Below are 15,360 nucleotides of genomic sequence, written 5' to 3'. Positions count from 1 at the left end.
CTTTAAGCTGTGTTGAATCAAATGCCTATCGCAAAATTTTATTTTGACGAGTTCGGAGAAAAAAAAGCCTGGTAAAGGGATAGTTACCCACCAATCATTTTGTGGGTAAACACAACTTTTGATTTTCGATCAAATGAGCCCTCTCCCGATCTTCTAAAATTACTCATTCAAAATAATCTGTCCTGAAAGTAGAATTAAAAACGCATCCGTATTTTTTTCTGATATTTTGAACTCTGATATGATCTTCATTCAAATTTCTTGACATTACGGAGGGCTTAAGGTTGTTTTGAAAATCAGGCAAATTTTCTCATGCTCTTTGCTTTCGATGAGTGACATTAAACTTAATGAACTTTATACATTTGGGATGAAAATGAAAATCCAATTCTTCTTATGTATTAATTCTTACAAAAATCTGATTTTTTTAGTTTTGGTTACTACTGTGTCAATTCTTTCTTTTCTTAAAGTTCATTACTATTAGCTGTTTGATTATCTAACCAATCTTGAAAAACAATTCCTCTGAAGGGAATCTGATGGTGGGCTCATATATTAATTTAATACTAACTTCGTGTAGGTTAAGTCCTATACAGTTAAAAATAAATAAAGTTAAGAAAAAACACCAAGAGCTTTTTTACCTAGAATGAAAAAGTAATGTCTTTCATATATCTTTTATATAAGAACACTATTTATAGACTGGATCCCCCAAGGAAGTCAAAATATCGGGTGGGGGCTGGAATATCCTTGGGAAGAATTATCCACCTGCGGAGGGGAGATTTTCCGGGTTAAATTATTCAAAAACTTAAAATAAAAGTTTCAATACTTATTATTAGACCGGGAATCTTCTCTGCAAGAAGAGGGAGGAAGGTGATTTTCTGCGATAGAATTTTCTTTTGTGAGGGACATTTTTCGCAAGGAGCAATTTATTGCGAGAGAATTTTCCTTAAACTATTTTCCTTTGGAGATTCCAGCAGAGTGTGACGGGGAAGCAGCCCCCCAAGGACCTTTTAAAGTTTTTCACTCTGGCTGAAATAAGAGACACCTCAATATAAATTAAAGGGTTTAGAGACCCGTTAAAAAGACCGGTCTCGATGTTTATGGTACGAATTCAATATCTATTTTAGGTCTTAAATTTTTATATCGACTATAGCCTAACAATATTGTTATCAATGATGGTTTTTTATATCAACCCATAATATTTTTTTTGGAAAGCATAGAAATTGAAAAGCAATGAAATAATAACAGTTAAAGCGACTTGTCGGAAATGAAAGTACTTTGATCACTTTCTTTAACAGTTACAGACAAAGTCTGGCTGGTACCATACGACTCTTTCTGTCTACTCCCACTCTTCTCTGCACATAATTAGTAAGCTTGTATAAGGTGTCAACCCTACAACGAAACCTACAAGCCCAAAGCATGAATATGCGGACAGTTTCAACTGTATATGGTTTACCACAGGCAGTCATCTACTTATACAGACGGTACATTCCGTACCAGACAGGTTTCTGAGGCCACACCTATTTTCTGGGCCAATCAGAGATGTTTCTACTAACGGTACTCCATATATCCTTGTATAAGGTCCGACGAGTGATTGAATAATATGCCTTACCACGGGCAGTCATCTATTGATACGGACGGTACAAGAGTTGTGAGACATGTTTTTGTAGGTTCAATAGGCAAAACTAGAGATCTTCATATTACGTATTCAAAGATGATCCGTTTTCGAAAATACTAGTTTTGGCCCGGAGGTCATATAATCGTGTTTTTTTGGGTATAAATTAAGGCAGAATTAGTTTTTCTATACCAGTTTTAAAAAAAGCTTGAACAGATAGATATATTTGCTAAATTTATTCGTTTTTAAATGGGAAACTTCAAAAGGACTATGGTGAGTGGATATTTTTTATTCTTGTATTAATAAAAAAATGGATCTTTTTCGTACTTACCGTTTAACTATCTTTCTTCTGGGTTTCAGGGAACTATTGCAATTAACTAATGCAAATTCATATGTTTTTGTAACAGGTGGTCAGATATAAGGATATTTTGGCTAAAACGCTTGCAGGAATATCTAGTATGTAAGACTAAAATTGTTTGTCATCTGGGTTTCATCGCACTAATGCACTTATCTAGCGAAAATTCACATATTTTATGACACCCGTTCAGATATAGTGTATTTAGCCTTAAATCTTTTCTAAGTAAATTGAAGACATATCTCATTTTAAGACTAACATTGATCAATGCGTCTCATTTAAATATATGAATTGTCGTTAATATGTTGGGCTTGGCATTTGGACAGGAGGACTGGTGTCCCCCATTCGTAACCTGAATAAATATCAAACAGATTTAACAGTCAAAATGTATTATTTTTTGTACATCGTAATTAAAATATAGATAGTTTAAGCTCCAATTAGGAGTGGTGTTCTTTTTCTCTGTGTCTAAGACGAATGAAATTTAAGTCTATAAGTTTATATGTTATTCAAGGAACTTACCTAACGAAAAAACTGAAAATTAATTTTTATTCAAGGAAGTTGATGCTGAATGTCCAAACCAAAAGTTACCGGAGCTCGATCCCAGGACTGACGCTACTGATATAGTTCAAATCAGATAATTGAACGTGGTAAGGAAACTGTAATCGCATACGCCCCGTCAACTGATAGAGAGGTCTTTTCTGATGAGTTATCTGCAACTTCCAACGTAAGTGCATTTATCAGATAGTTTTGTGTAATTGTCGGTGGGTAGGAAAGAGGCGGTGAGGCTGGAAAAAACAAACATTTATTACCATTTTACTTAAATTAAAATCCATTTTAACCCCACATTTTTTTATTCAAGTTTACAACGCAGTGATAATTTCGCATTATAAATTCCCTTTTAATCAAGTTGATTTTCGTTTAACTTTTAACTCGCGAGGAAGCGATTATCATACACCCCAGGCTCAGTCCAGGGTAGAGCTCTCTTCGTGCCTTGACCAATCAAAAACGGAGCACCGTAGCGGTGATCTACTGATGTTATGATACCCGTTTATTTTTAATATTACATTCCCGATATGCTGGATATTTATGTGTCCATGAATTAATCCGAGTTAAAAATAGCCATTTTGGTTCAAGAATGCTTAAAAACTATTTTCACTGCTATAGTTCTCCAATTATGAGACAAGAAGGGGTATTTGTGTGTGTGTATATTCCTCATTGTGTAACTGTTGAAGAAAAAAGAGCGGAAATGGGGCAACAAACGAAAATAACCTTAATCAGATAGTGTTTTAACTTTTGGTACTTATTTAGTAGCCGGTAAACATGTGACTATTAGTGCATAGAAATGCCATATGAAAAACCAGTTATCAGTTCTTAGTGCGGTATTGCTAACCCCGTGACAGATATTTATATCATACTTTGTTTTATTTAATTGGTATTAGCCAAACTTTAGTTCTAGTTTGCATACCAACTACTAAATAAGTACCAAAATTTTTTCTACTCAATCATTTTCAGTGATATCAATGGTAAAAGGCGAAAAATAAAAGTAGTTAAGATGGCTGCAGGTACTTTATATAATAGAAGTGGGAAAGTTTTTTGCCAATATAATAGTGGCGAAACGTATGTTTTGACGAGGTGGAGTAAAAAATTGTCACTGTTTTTTGTACTTTATAAAATAGTGCATATTTCACATGGAAAATAAATCCTATTTTTATATATTACCGTCTGTGAAATATCGTCTCCATTGACATCAACTCTAAAGCCTATTTTCAAGATAACACCTTTAAATTAGGTAATGTTTTTTTTGACAACACTGCCGTTCTAAGACGAACAAATAAACTATCAAATGGTTCTATTTCTATTGAAAATGGTCGCTGTATATGTGACCAAACTATCTGGACTTTTGTACCTGTTTTTTCACTGTCTAGATAAATGGATCTATGCCATTTGAAAGTTTAGTTGTTTAACTCCATTTTTAATGAGCCTTCAGCAATCCTAATACCACCAATGGACTTTAGAGATAGTGCTTTAGTTGATAGTGACTTAGAGTGGAAAAGAGGGTTTTTAAGCGAATGTTTTGGGGATATAGTTAGCTTCGAGGATCTTGATATAGATATGACTGAGGACCCAGAATGGACAAATATGTTTATAAATGAATATTTGGGGGATAGGCCGACAAGTGTATCGAAACCGGGTTCTAATGCTATTAATTATAATCAAATTCCATTACAAGACAATGCAGGCTGGATAGATCAACTATCCCCAAACACTGTGGAAGGAATCCTCAGTGAATTAGGTGATTTCACCCCACGCCCCACTAATACAGTTGAACAGACTGGTGGTGGTGTTATTGAAGATTATATGCCACCCCCCACTATTTAGGATGACGAAGGTACTGAAGCCTTACCCTCGCCAGCATTAATACTACCAGGTTTTGTCATGTCTAACTCTACCTTCCACTATGCCAATGTATACACGGTCAATTTCATTGGCCCCTTTCATACTTTAATATAAGGAAGTACAGTAACAGACCCATTGGCTATCCCACATTTTTATGTTAACAAGAATCGAGCCCTTCTTGAACAACAGATGGGGATTTGCAGAGGGAGGGACAGTTTCAAAGCATCAATAGCACTAAAACTATATTTTTTAAATGAAAATGCTGGGAAAATAATTGCATACAGAAATGTTAGCAATTCGCATGTATTTGGAAAATTATGGGGAGGTTTTTCTAGATTGATTTAGCAGCATTGTACATAAAATGGACAATTAATGTCACTAAGGGAGGGCTATTGAACAAAAATATTAATCTGATTTAGAGGGTTGTTGAGGAATACAACAAATATATTTTGGATGCGAGACTACAGTATTTCAAGTATGCTTTTTCAGTTACCGCCTTTAAACCACTGCAAAAAGATGCTTCTAAGAAAAAGCTGGATCAATTTGCAGCTAATGAGGATGGTTCAAAGTTTTTGAAAGTAGATTTGAACTGTTTAAGTGGTCAATTTCCCATAACATTAAAAGGAATAGATATTTTAGAGCGGGCTAATAAATATTTAAAGTTTGGTGTTACGGTGCTACAGTACGACACAGAATTTGAAGAGGGTCAGAGTTCTGATAAAAAGGGTGTATAATTTCGAGTTAGGTCTCCGTTCTTTGAGTAAGTGAAGCTTTTCGTCTGGATTCCATTCATGACTCGCTCAGAGCCTGATTTAATGGGAAATTTTAATCCAGTTACAGATATTATTAGGTTTGCGGGGGAGGGTAAAAACGGATTTGTATCCTATTATTGTCCAACATGTCTCTCAAGATTTTATGGTAATTTAAAGTTAAAACATCACATGAAATCCTGTTAACGTCATGGATACCAGGCTGTGGAAACTGTTAGCGAAGATAGGGCGATCTTATGTTTTGAAAACTTTTGGAACACGCTCCTGCATAGCAATTAGATCGGTTTGGACTACGAAGCCAAACTCATAGATGTTTACGATTCGTCAAATCCGAATCGTGTTAAAATACATGAAGCGATAGGGGTTTCTTACGCACACTTGCAAAGAGACGCTAGTAATACCTTACAAGTGCTGGATCAAGTTAAGTGTGGTGACTGCATGCACACGGCATTGATCCGCCTAATTAAAACAGTGAATGGTGCAATTTTTCGCCTGCGCTACACAAGCTATCCTATGCTCCTATCACCAAATGACAGATTGACAATTAAAAATCGTAAAATATGTTGGATTTGCAAGGGAGAATTTGATGATGGTAATGGGAATGAGAGAAAGAGGAAGGTGATCGATCATGACCATTTATGGGAGGAAATTACATCTTGAGGGAGTAACTTTAGAGGAGTTGCACATTAATTGTGCAATGTCAACACTACACAGCAATATTTCGTACCGGTTTTTATACACAATTCCAATTACGATTTAAAGTTTTTTTTACCAGAGTTGGCCCGAATTGCCAAGGGGAGTTGTTGATAACGTATTTATAGATTCAGAAACAGAAAAGCGACAATTTTGATAGTTTTCCTCTCCTTAAACAACGATTCCCCGATGATGAAATGTATGATTTAATAGCGTTTACGGACATGTATCCATATGATTACTACGATTACTTACTGTGAATAATAGGATTACTTACTGTGTATAAGGGTCTGGCGTCTATACACGCATCTCTTAGGCCCTAATTCAATAGGACCTTTTAATACAATTACAGATATTAGTAGGGTTTTGGGGAGGGTAAAAACGGTGTGTATACCATTATTGTCTAACATGTCTCTCAAGATTTCGTAGTAATTTAAAGTTAAAGTATCACATGAAACACTGTAAACGTTGTGGATACACGGCTGTGAAAATAGTTAGTGGAGATAGGGTGATCTTGTGTTTTAAGAGCTTTCAGAACATGCTCCTGTAGAGCAACAATATTGATATGGACTGCAAAGCTAAACTCACAGAAGTATAAGATTCGTCAAATCCTAATCGTGTTAAAATAAGTAAAGCCATAGGGGTCTCTCACTCACACGTGAAAAAATCGTAAAATAGGTAGGGTTTGCAAAGGAGAATTTGATGATGGTACTAGGAATGGGGGAGAGAGGAAGGTGATCAACCATGACTATTTATGGCAGGAAATTACATCTGGAGGGAGAAACTTTAGAGGGGTTGCACATCAGTCGTGCAATGTAAACGTTAGACAGCGATATTTTGTGCCGGTCTTATACAAAATTTTAATTATGATTTGAAGTTTATTTTACCGGTGTTGGCCAGCATTGCAAAGGGGGGAGTTAAAGATAAAGCATGGATAGATGTTTTTTTGTTATAATACCATACACATATCATTCGGGAAGCTACTGCTGCTAGAATTCATTTAGAAAAACAGTTGACAATAGTAACACGTGCCTGAATAAAATCCATTTCTTATACTCATTCTGTTTCGTCCCAAATTCTTTAAGTCACTTGGTTTAAATACATAGAAGCGTTAATTTTGATAGTTTCCCTCTGCTGAAAGAGCGATTCCCCAATGATAAAATGTATGGTTTATTAACGTGTAAGGGCAAATGTTCCTATAAATTAATACAAATCTACATCGAGGCCAGATGAGGTATTATCACCGCCTATCGAAGCATTTTACAATTCTCTTACGGAGAGTCAGTGCACCACTGGTGACTATGAATTTTCCAAGAGAGTTTGGGTAAAAGGTGGTTGTAAAAATGGAGAGGATTACTGTAAACTGTAATTGGCCAGAGCTTTACTGACTCTTCTGAAAATTTTGCGCAAAAATACGGATAACATCTATGGAGAATTTGGGTTGTTTTTAGGGTATTATTTTTCGACTTCTCATCTGGTGATGGACTTGATTCTTAAAATCAGCAAAGAATAAATAGGTCTGATCACCGACGTGGATCAGCACTTGTTTGTAGAGAGATCAATGAGGGATGGGCATGTGTTTCACGGGGAACGTATTATGAAAACTAATCCAACTGGACAGCACACTGATGAAAAAATCAGATGCAGTTTTATTGGATATGAATTTCCTTTGCCTGTCGGCGATGTCTCACTACTTTTTGCCGTGTAGGAATAACAAATTGCTTAACGATCCTTGTGCTTCGAATTTCCCCAACATTGATACCGTTGAGGAGAATGGGACGAAGGGATGTTATTTTTAAATTGACGGGGAAATACCCTTGGACATCCATGACTCGGTAAAAGACTTTGTTTTCCCGTGCATAGATAGACCGGTGGGTAGGGACTCTCTGAGTCCCCACAATTTACCTAATAGAGGATGGGAGTATGCACTGGGTACCTTCAAAAGGAAAACTTATTGCTGACCTTAACCCGGAACAAAATATCGTTGTGCATCGCTTGTTGTTGAGATGGATGGTGTCCAATGGTTTCAAAGTCACAAAGACTCATAGAGCCCTCCAATTTGATCAAAAACCCTACTTGAAAACGTTTATTGACATCTTTGTCAGTAAACGTTCGCAAGCTAAAACGAAGGTTAAGAAGGAATTATGTATACTCATTTTGACCTCAGCCTGCGGTAAAATGTGGCGAAAGCGTACAAAACAGAAGCCGCTGTGACATTGTAACCGCTCCCAAAAATTTTGCTTGAATCATTGCGGGTTCAAACTTCACATCATTCACAAACATAGACTCTAACATGGTGCTCCCACATCGCGAGAAAAGAAACATTATTTTAAATTGAAATATTACAGGCGGGAGTGCAATAACAATAAAATAAAAAAAACTCATGTTTCCATTTCATTATTATGTATGCAAGGTACACGGGCTAATTAAGGGAGAAGTTCAAGTGTATTATGGGGACACTGATTCAGTCCTGTTAAAATTTAAAACTGAAATTTGTTGAATGATTTTGAAAAAAGAGAGTACATTAGCTAGCAGATGGACTACATCAACTGTAATTAATCTCTCTATCCAGAGCTAGTGAAACATCAGGCCCTAAATCAATTGTTAATGCTAAAATCTGTAACGGTAATTGATCTGATATCCAGTGGTGTGTTTCCTGGGCCGAATTTATACTGTGTGGAAACACACAACAAGGAAATCAAACAAGTTTGTAAGGGGGTGCCCACACACTTTGTAAAACAATAATTTCAATATGAGTGTTTATAGAAAGTGTGTGGAACGTAGTTTAGTCCCAAGAGGGAAAGTCATGGCAATTCGCTCTTTACAATTTAAAAACTACACAGTTAGAGCTGAGAGAAATACCATGCCGACCATATAAAACAACGTTGAAGAACTTAGGGATGGTGTGAAGGTACTACCACGCGGTGACTATTTAATTTCAGAACCAGTTGAATTTGTAGAGTATCGATAACACCTCGGTCTGTAAAAATTAGCTCAAATTCCTTAATAGTACAAAGTGGCTGGATGGATGGGTGGTGGGTGTTTGTGGGAATTTCTTTTTTATCAAAATTAATAAATTTCATATGTGCAAGGCAGAGATATTTCTTCATAAAGTATACATAATTATTTCATAATTTAATGTTCCTGGCCTGCTGTAGCGGGCCCGCCACGCTCCGCGGCCACTGCAGTGACCGCCTCGGCCTTTGGCTGCCGCAGCAGCCTCACCCGGGGAGCTTGGGGGACATCATTTCAAATTAAAAAGATATTTTTTGTAAATAGAAAGTGATATTATTTTAATTGTATTGTTTAATAAAAAGTGCTTTTCCTAGTGCTTATTTCGAATAACTATTGTAATTTTTTATTATAAGAAAAGCGTATTTATTAATTATAAATGGCTTTTTTCCTAGTGCCTATTTCTAATAAATGTTGTTTATGTTTTTCTTGTAAATAAATAAATAAATAAACGAATCTTATGTGTATTTTTTTGTTTAAAGTGCTTTTTCTAATTGCGTTATTTGTAAAGTGCTGCTTTTATGTTAAAAATAAAAGAAAATATGATTCTTTATTGATTTTGTTCTTCATATTATTATTATTAAACGGCGTAGTACTAATAGTTAAATTATTTAGTAATTAGACATATATAATTTAGAGTGCGTTGTAGTTGAGCTTTTGAAGTTAACTGAAATTTGTATAAATTTAAAACATCATTTAGATTTTTTCTGCGTGTTCCATTAATGTCACGAAAAACTACACTGGTATCTAAAACAATTAAAAATTGTTATAAAATGTTTAAGGAAAAGCTCAAAAAATCTACCATTACTGCAGTATTCGGCAGGAGTCATAAGATAAAATAGAAGTTATTGCAACGCCAGTGCAGATAAAGTTCTTATAGGGACTTGTTGTTTTCGACTTTATTGAATCTAACGTTCCGCTGATTATTGAAAATTTAGATGTATCTAAAGAGCAAGGATCCCTATAAATAATACAATGAACTAATGTTCACTCTCATCATGATCAAATATCCTCTGCTCTGGTTATACAAAATCTTTTTCATTAGAGCAAGTGCATCCGAACACTTGCTTTGAACTCCACCTACTATATCATCAAAACAGCTGTTCGTGATTCTAGCTCGCTAATAACACTCAGTAAAGAAATATAACCCGGTGCCCCAAAATTTATACTATCAGCGTACAATCAGGAAACTAATAAATCCTACGGCTACATCCTATTGGATCTTAACCAAAATACACCCGAGGATTTATGTGTCACCACAGATATTTTTGACAATGAAATCAAAGTATATCTCCCCATGAACAGTAAAAAAGGCTATTAGTTGCCATCATGACACTGAAGAAACTACATGAAAATAAACATTTATTTTCCGTTCCGAGCACTTCCAAACCCCCATTTAGAAAAGCCATGCTCAAACATGGCATTGACAATGATGTCAATAATCTAATATCTAAACTTTGTTTAAATTTAACCAGGGGCAATGTTCAAGTGCCAGAAGTAGTTAAGTAACAGGCAAAGTAACATCGTTCTATTGTACGTGGATTGGCCTGTAAAAAGAAAGGAACAACTTTAAAATGAAATATCTACTTCAAGCGGGCGGTAGCTTTTTTAGACTGTTACTGCCAATAATTTCAGGACTTGTGCGCAGTTTTCTCTAGTTGCTAAACTCTATAAATTGACGGCAATAGCACTCGCTCTTTCAGCCTAGGAACACTTTGAGAACAATTTGAGTAAACTCGTTGACTATGAGAATATTGACAAAAAACTACTTTTACTTCAAGACGCACTTTGCCAAGTGGACAAACTTAAGCCTTATCGTGCTAGATCAGTCCCTCTAAGGGTCATTGATCATAAAAAAGGAATATCTCCTCAGGATACTTCTGCTACTGGTGGAACACAATTAAAGAAGGAGGAATTGTATTCAATAATGTCAGAGCATGGTAAATCTAATGCCAGACTCATAGCGTTAGAAACTTACATGACTCATAATATACCTCATAGAGAGAGGTAAGGATCATATTCAATTTAATAGGGATGGGAAAGAAATATAATCCAAGGGAAGAGCTATAATGTACTTGATTTAATCTATGATATGGTTACAAATCATAAAGGATTTTTATCATTTGACGCTCGTCTATACAACTTTCTAAATATACTAAACTTCCCCAAAAGCCTTATTAGCACTAGGACAAACTCTAAGGAATCTAATGAACACGCTCCTTTTTCATCGCCAATATTCATTAAAACTGGAAGAAGAAGAAGAAGAGGAAGATTTTAAATCCATCTTGGAAAAAAATAGTATATCTAGTGAAAACATTGATTTGAGATTGAGGAGTATCACACTGCTGATACCCAGAAAAAAGTGAAGACGTATTGATAACAGCTCAATGTCACCACAAACACCACCCACCAGTATACAAAAAGATAGTGGACACTACACTACGTGATTATAATCAAAATGGTTGAAGTTCTGAAACGTATTTATTAAAATATTAGTAAAGCTTGAACTTTAAGGTCCCCCGCCGCGCTTTGCAAAGTCACTAGTGTTCCCACTAAAATTCTACAAGACTATCTTCAAAATGAATCAAGTTCCACTCTGCATAGAAATCCTAGGCTTCGTGCTAATCATTATCGAAAAACTAAAGTCTTTTCTTCACTGCACATGATGCAAGCAGATATCTTAACTCTAGATGAGATTCAACAGCGTCACAACAAACCGTACTAGTACAATCTACTTGCTATCAGTGTTTTTAGTCGCTATGCATACGCCATTCCATTGCGCAAAAAGAGAGGTGTTGAAGTTGCTCAAGCTATAGAAAAAATTCTCGAACAAGTTTCATATAAAAAAATAAAAGAGATTGCGGTAGTTAATTTGTTAATCCACATGTCGAAAAAGTACAAATGAAATATAATACAATGTTCTATCATAGTCCTATAAAGGCTGCATTGACCGAATGATTAATAAAAACTATTCGGCTTTTAATTTCAAGATAATTATTGTTCATTAAAAAATACACCTGCTTTTATTCATGATTTAGGTAAAATCTTGTTGATTTATAATCAACGACCCCGACGATCATTGTACAACTCAACCCCAACGAAAGTTTTCTTTCAACGGATACATTTCTTAACCAATATTAAAATAATGATTGTGAAGCAAAAAAATTCAATGTTTATGATACTGTTCGAATTAATAGAACAACTAATGTTTTTAAAAAGGGTAATTACTTGTGGTCCACTGAACTTTTTAAAGTGGCAAAAATCCTAGAAAGAAACCCATAACTCATTGTCTACGACCTATCAAATATGAAGAGATTCTCGACGGTTTCTATGACTATCAACAAAAAAAAAGTTAGAAACACTAGTTAAATTTATTGAATTGAAATGATATTAAAGACTCGTACTCGCAGGGGCAAGAAACAGTTATTTGTTCGGTGGCTAGGATACAGCTCTGATGTTGATTCTTGAATCGGTGGTGGAGACATTAACAATGCCCAATGATTTGTTTGTAACATTTATTTCCAACATCTCCAATCCTCTCTACAATGAGTTCATTAAAACAAGTGATTTTTAGACGAAGCTCTCCCCCGCCATTAATTTTGACGGTGTGTACGAAGTGGCTCTTGTCGATTTTATTATCAGAAACACCAATGATATCCTGAGTAAAGATCGCAAATATGTTATAAAAATTAGAACATAAAATTTTCCACCAGCCATTACTGAACAAAATAAAATTCAAAATATTCAAAAGATCTATATGTTGAATTACAATACCAGGAACTCACTTTTATTAATGATTGATGTCGTTCTATCAGTAAAAGAATTTCCGCTTGTAAAAAAGGAGCCTTTTATTTTAACTATTCAAAGAAAGAGGGGAGGATATATATTAGTTAACCCATTGCCAATGAAAAGGTTGTTCTTAATTATAATCTAAAAGATGTTCTTGGCTTTAAACTTAATATAATCCATGATAAAAGTGCCAGAAACACTAATGTTATTTTTGCTAAGTATCCACCAGCCTTCTCCTCGGACACTTGTATATTTCTCCAAGTCTCATTTGTTGAAACATCCAGAGTTGGCAATAACAATGTCCCTCTCTTACGAGTTGTTGAAAGAAAAACCAATCAAGATCATATTCATCATTACAATATAAAGCACCTTCACTATATCCCCGTAAACACTTCATATTTGGAACTCTGTCAGTTAACACTAAGAACTGAATTAGGTGATCCTCTAGCAATAACAAAAGGTTTAGCTGTGATTACATGTAATTTTTCACCCATCGTCACTGCCTAAGAAGAACAATAGAAGAATTCCATTTGTCTGTGCTGATATCGACTGCTATGTTGCTGCTCTGAGTCCTCGTCAAATAGGTAGTGGGTTTTACTATTACAAGGGGCTTACTAAAATGTCTGGCTATGGTCTTGGTAGCTGGTTTGCTTGGCTATTTCGTTCTGCACTACCCCTTGCCAGAAAATATCTGGTACCTGCTGCATCAAATTTTGCTGCCTCAAAACCACACGGCTGAGAGTTGAATAAAAATATCAATGAGAGTGTTAAAGATTATATTAGATTTTCAGAAAGAGCCGTTGGTGAGCATTTAAGAATCAGCAAAATGTGAAGGGGTTAAAAAGGGTGCGTGGTCATCAGTCACTCATCAGTCTCTACCCAGGCGGGAAGCGAAGGAAATCAACACTGACTTTGAGGAATAAAACAAAGAAGACCAATAAGAAGAAGAAGATGAAGAAGAAAAGATTGCTAGAGCAAAGATGGATTTCTTCTCTTAATATGACCTATATTCCCCGCGAAGAATAGCATCCATTGATCAGCTTCTCATCGGATCTTTTGAATGGTGAAATTGTTGACGTCAGGGTCAAGTACGGCTACTATGATCATGTTAATCCTCAAAAACCCTTCTCGTAAAATTTATTCTTTCAGATATTTTTCAATGAAGACTATCTCATTGATTTATCATCAACGTGTATTGATGTAAATGGTGCGGTTAAGAAACAGTCGGAAAGTACAACTCCCACTGCTGCTGATGGCCTGTCCAATGAAAACTGTATCCTGCACAACTTATTCAAATACATTAATGTATTCATTAATGGAACATTGGTGAGCACTAGCAATATCATCATAAATTATCAATTTATAATGATGACACCAAAAGCGTATAAGGATTTGAGAGGACAGGCATTGGGCTTTGAGTATAGATCGGGTTTTGATACTGACGGTGAGTTAACAGCTGCAGCGATCTAGGAGTATCATCTAGTTGGTTTATTAGATCCTGAGATATTCAATACATCCCAATGGTCCCAATGGCCTCCCAATCTAAAGATTGACATAAAGTTACAAATAACTCCATCGAATTTCATTTTGAGAAAAACACTTGCTGCAGCACCTGATGCAAATACCATTATCACCTCAGTAATTCTTCATGTTCGGAAACAACAGATTATGAAGTCTGTTGTACTGGCAGTAGAAAAACTAAGAGCCAACTGTAACAACATTAAATTTCTTGTCCCCTGTGCGATCACCAATCAACGTCACATTACCACTGACTTTCTTAGTTATACTGATTCATCATTTATCAATGGAGAATTCCCATCAAAACTCACTTGGGCGTTTGTCAAGAGTCTCAGTGCTGTTGGATTCTAGACTGCATCCCCCCATGATTTTAATTTTTTCGGTCTATCTAGTCTTGTGTGCAAAGTTAATGGATTTCCACTGTACACTCTATCATTTGATAAAAAAATCAAATAGAACTCTCTATGAGTTGACCGTGCAATCCCTTGATCATGACTCTAAACTATTTGAAAATGGAATAATTGATTCAATTTCCTCAAAAAACCATGATGTAATTGTTTCGGAATTGTCTGGCACCCAAGATATGAGCATAATGCAAACAAGGAATTTACGTTTGGAGTGCACATTTCCCAATGCTTTGACTCAGAGTGTAACGCTAATATCATTGAGTCAATTTGAAGCCTATTGTGAAAACACCTGTGACGGCAGTGTTTTAGTAGACATAGCACCATGAACATAAAATAATCAGCGTATTTATACATATCCCAGTACAAGTTCTATTGCAAACCATTGGATTTCATTGAAAAAATTCAATCTGTTAACAAAACCCTAATCATTGTTAATAGCAGTCCATCGACTTTGAAGACAGGTCATTGACTATGCATCTTTCAAACAATGAAGAATATCGAATTTTTTGATCCTCATGGTCTATCATATAAATTCTACACTACATGTATCAGCAACTTTATTCAGAGCAGTGGGAAAACTATGGTTCAAAATCAGAGGAGAGTACAGGATTTAACGACTAAAACATGCGGCTTTCATGCGCTACTCTTTTTCATGTTCAGATGTCGTGGCTATACCTACAATCGGTTTTTCTGCATTTACGTTGACTTTCCTAGATTGAATGACTTTCTAGTGGAAAATATACATTGAAGTATGTTTAATATTGATTTTAGTTCACTACGCATAAAATGTTCTAAAAATGTATGTAAAATTTT

The sequence above is a fragment of the Artemia sp. Qi Xiang Cuo genome, chromosome 19, assembly GCF_049724085.1.
Source record: "Artemia sp. Qi Xiang Cuo chromosome 19, ASM4972408v1, whole genome shotgun sequence".
Classification (NCBI taxonomy): Eukaryota; Metazoa; Arthropoda; class Branchiopoda; order Anostraca; family Artemiidae; genus Artemia; species Artemia sp. Qi Xiang Cuo.
Note: the sequence above shows the minus strand (reverse complement) of the source record.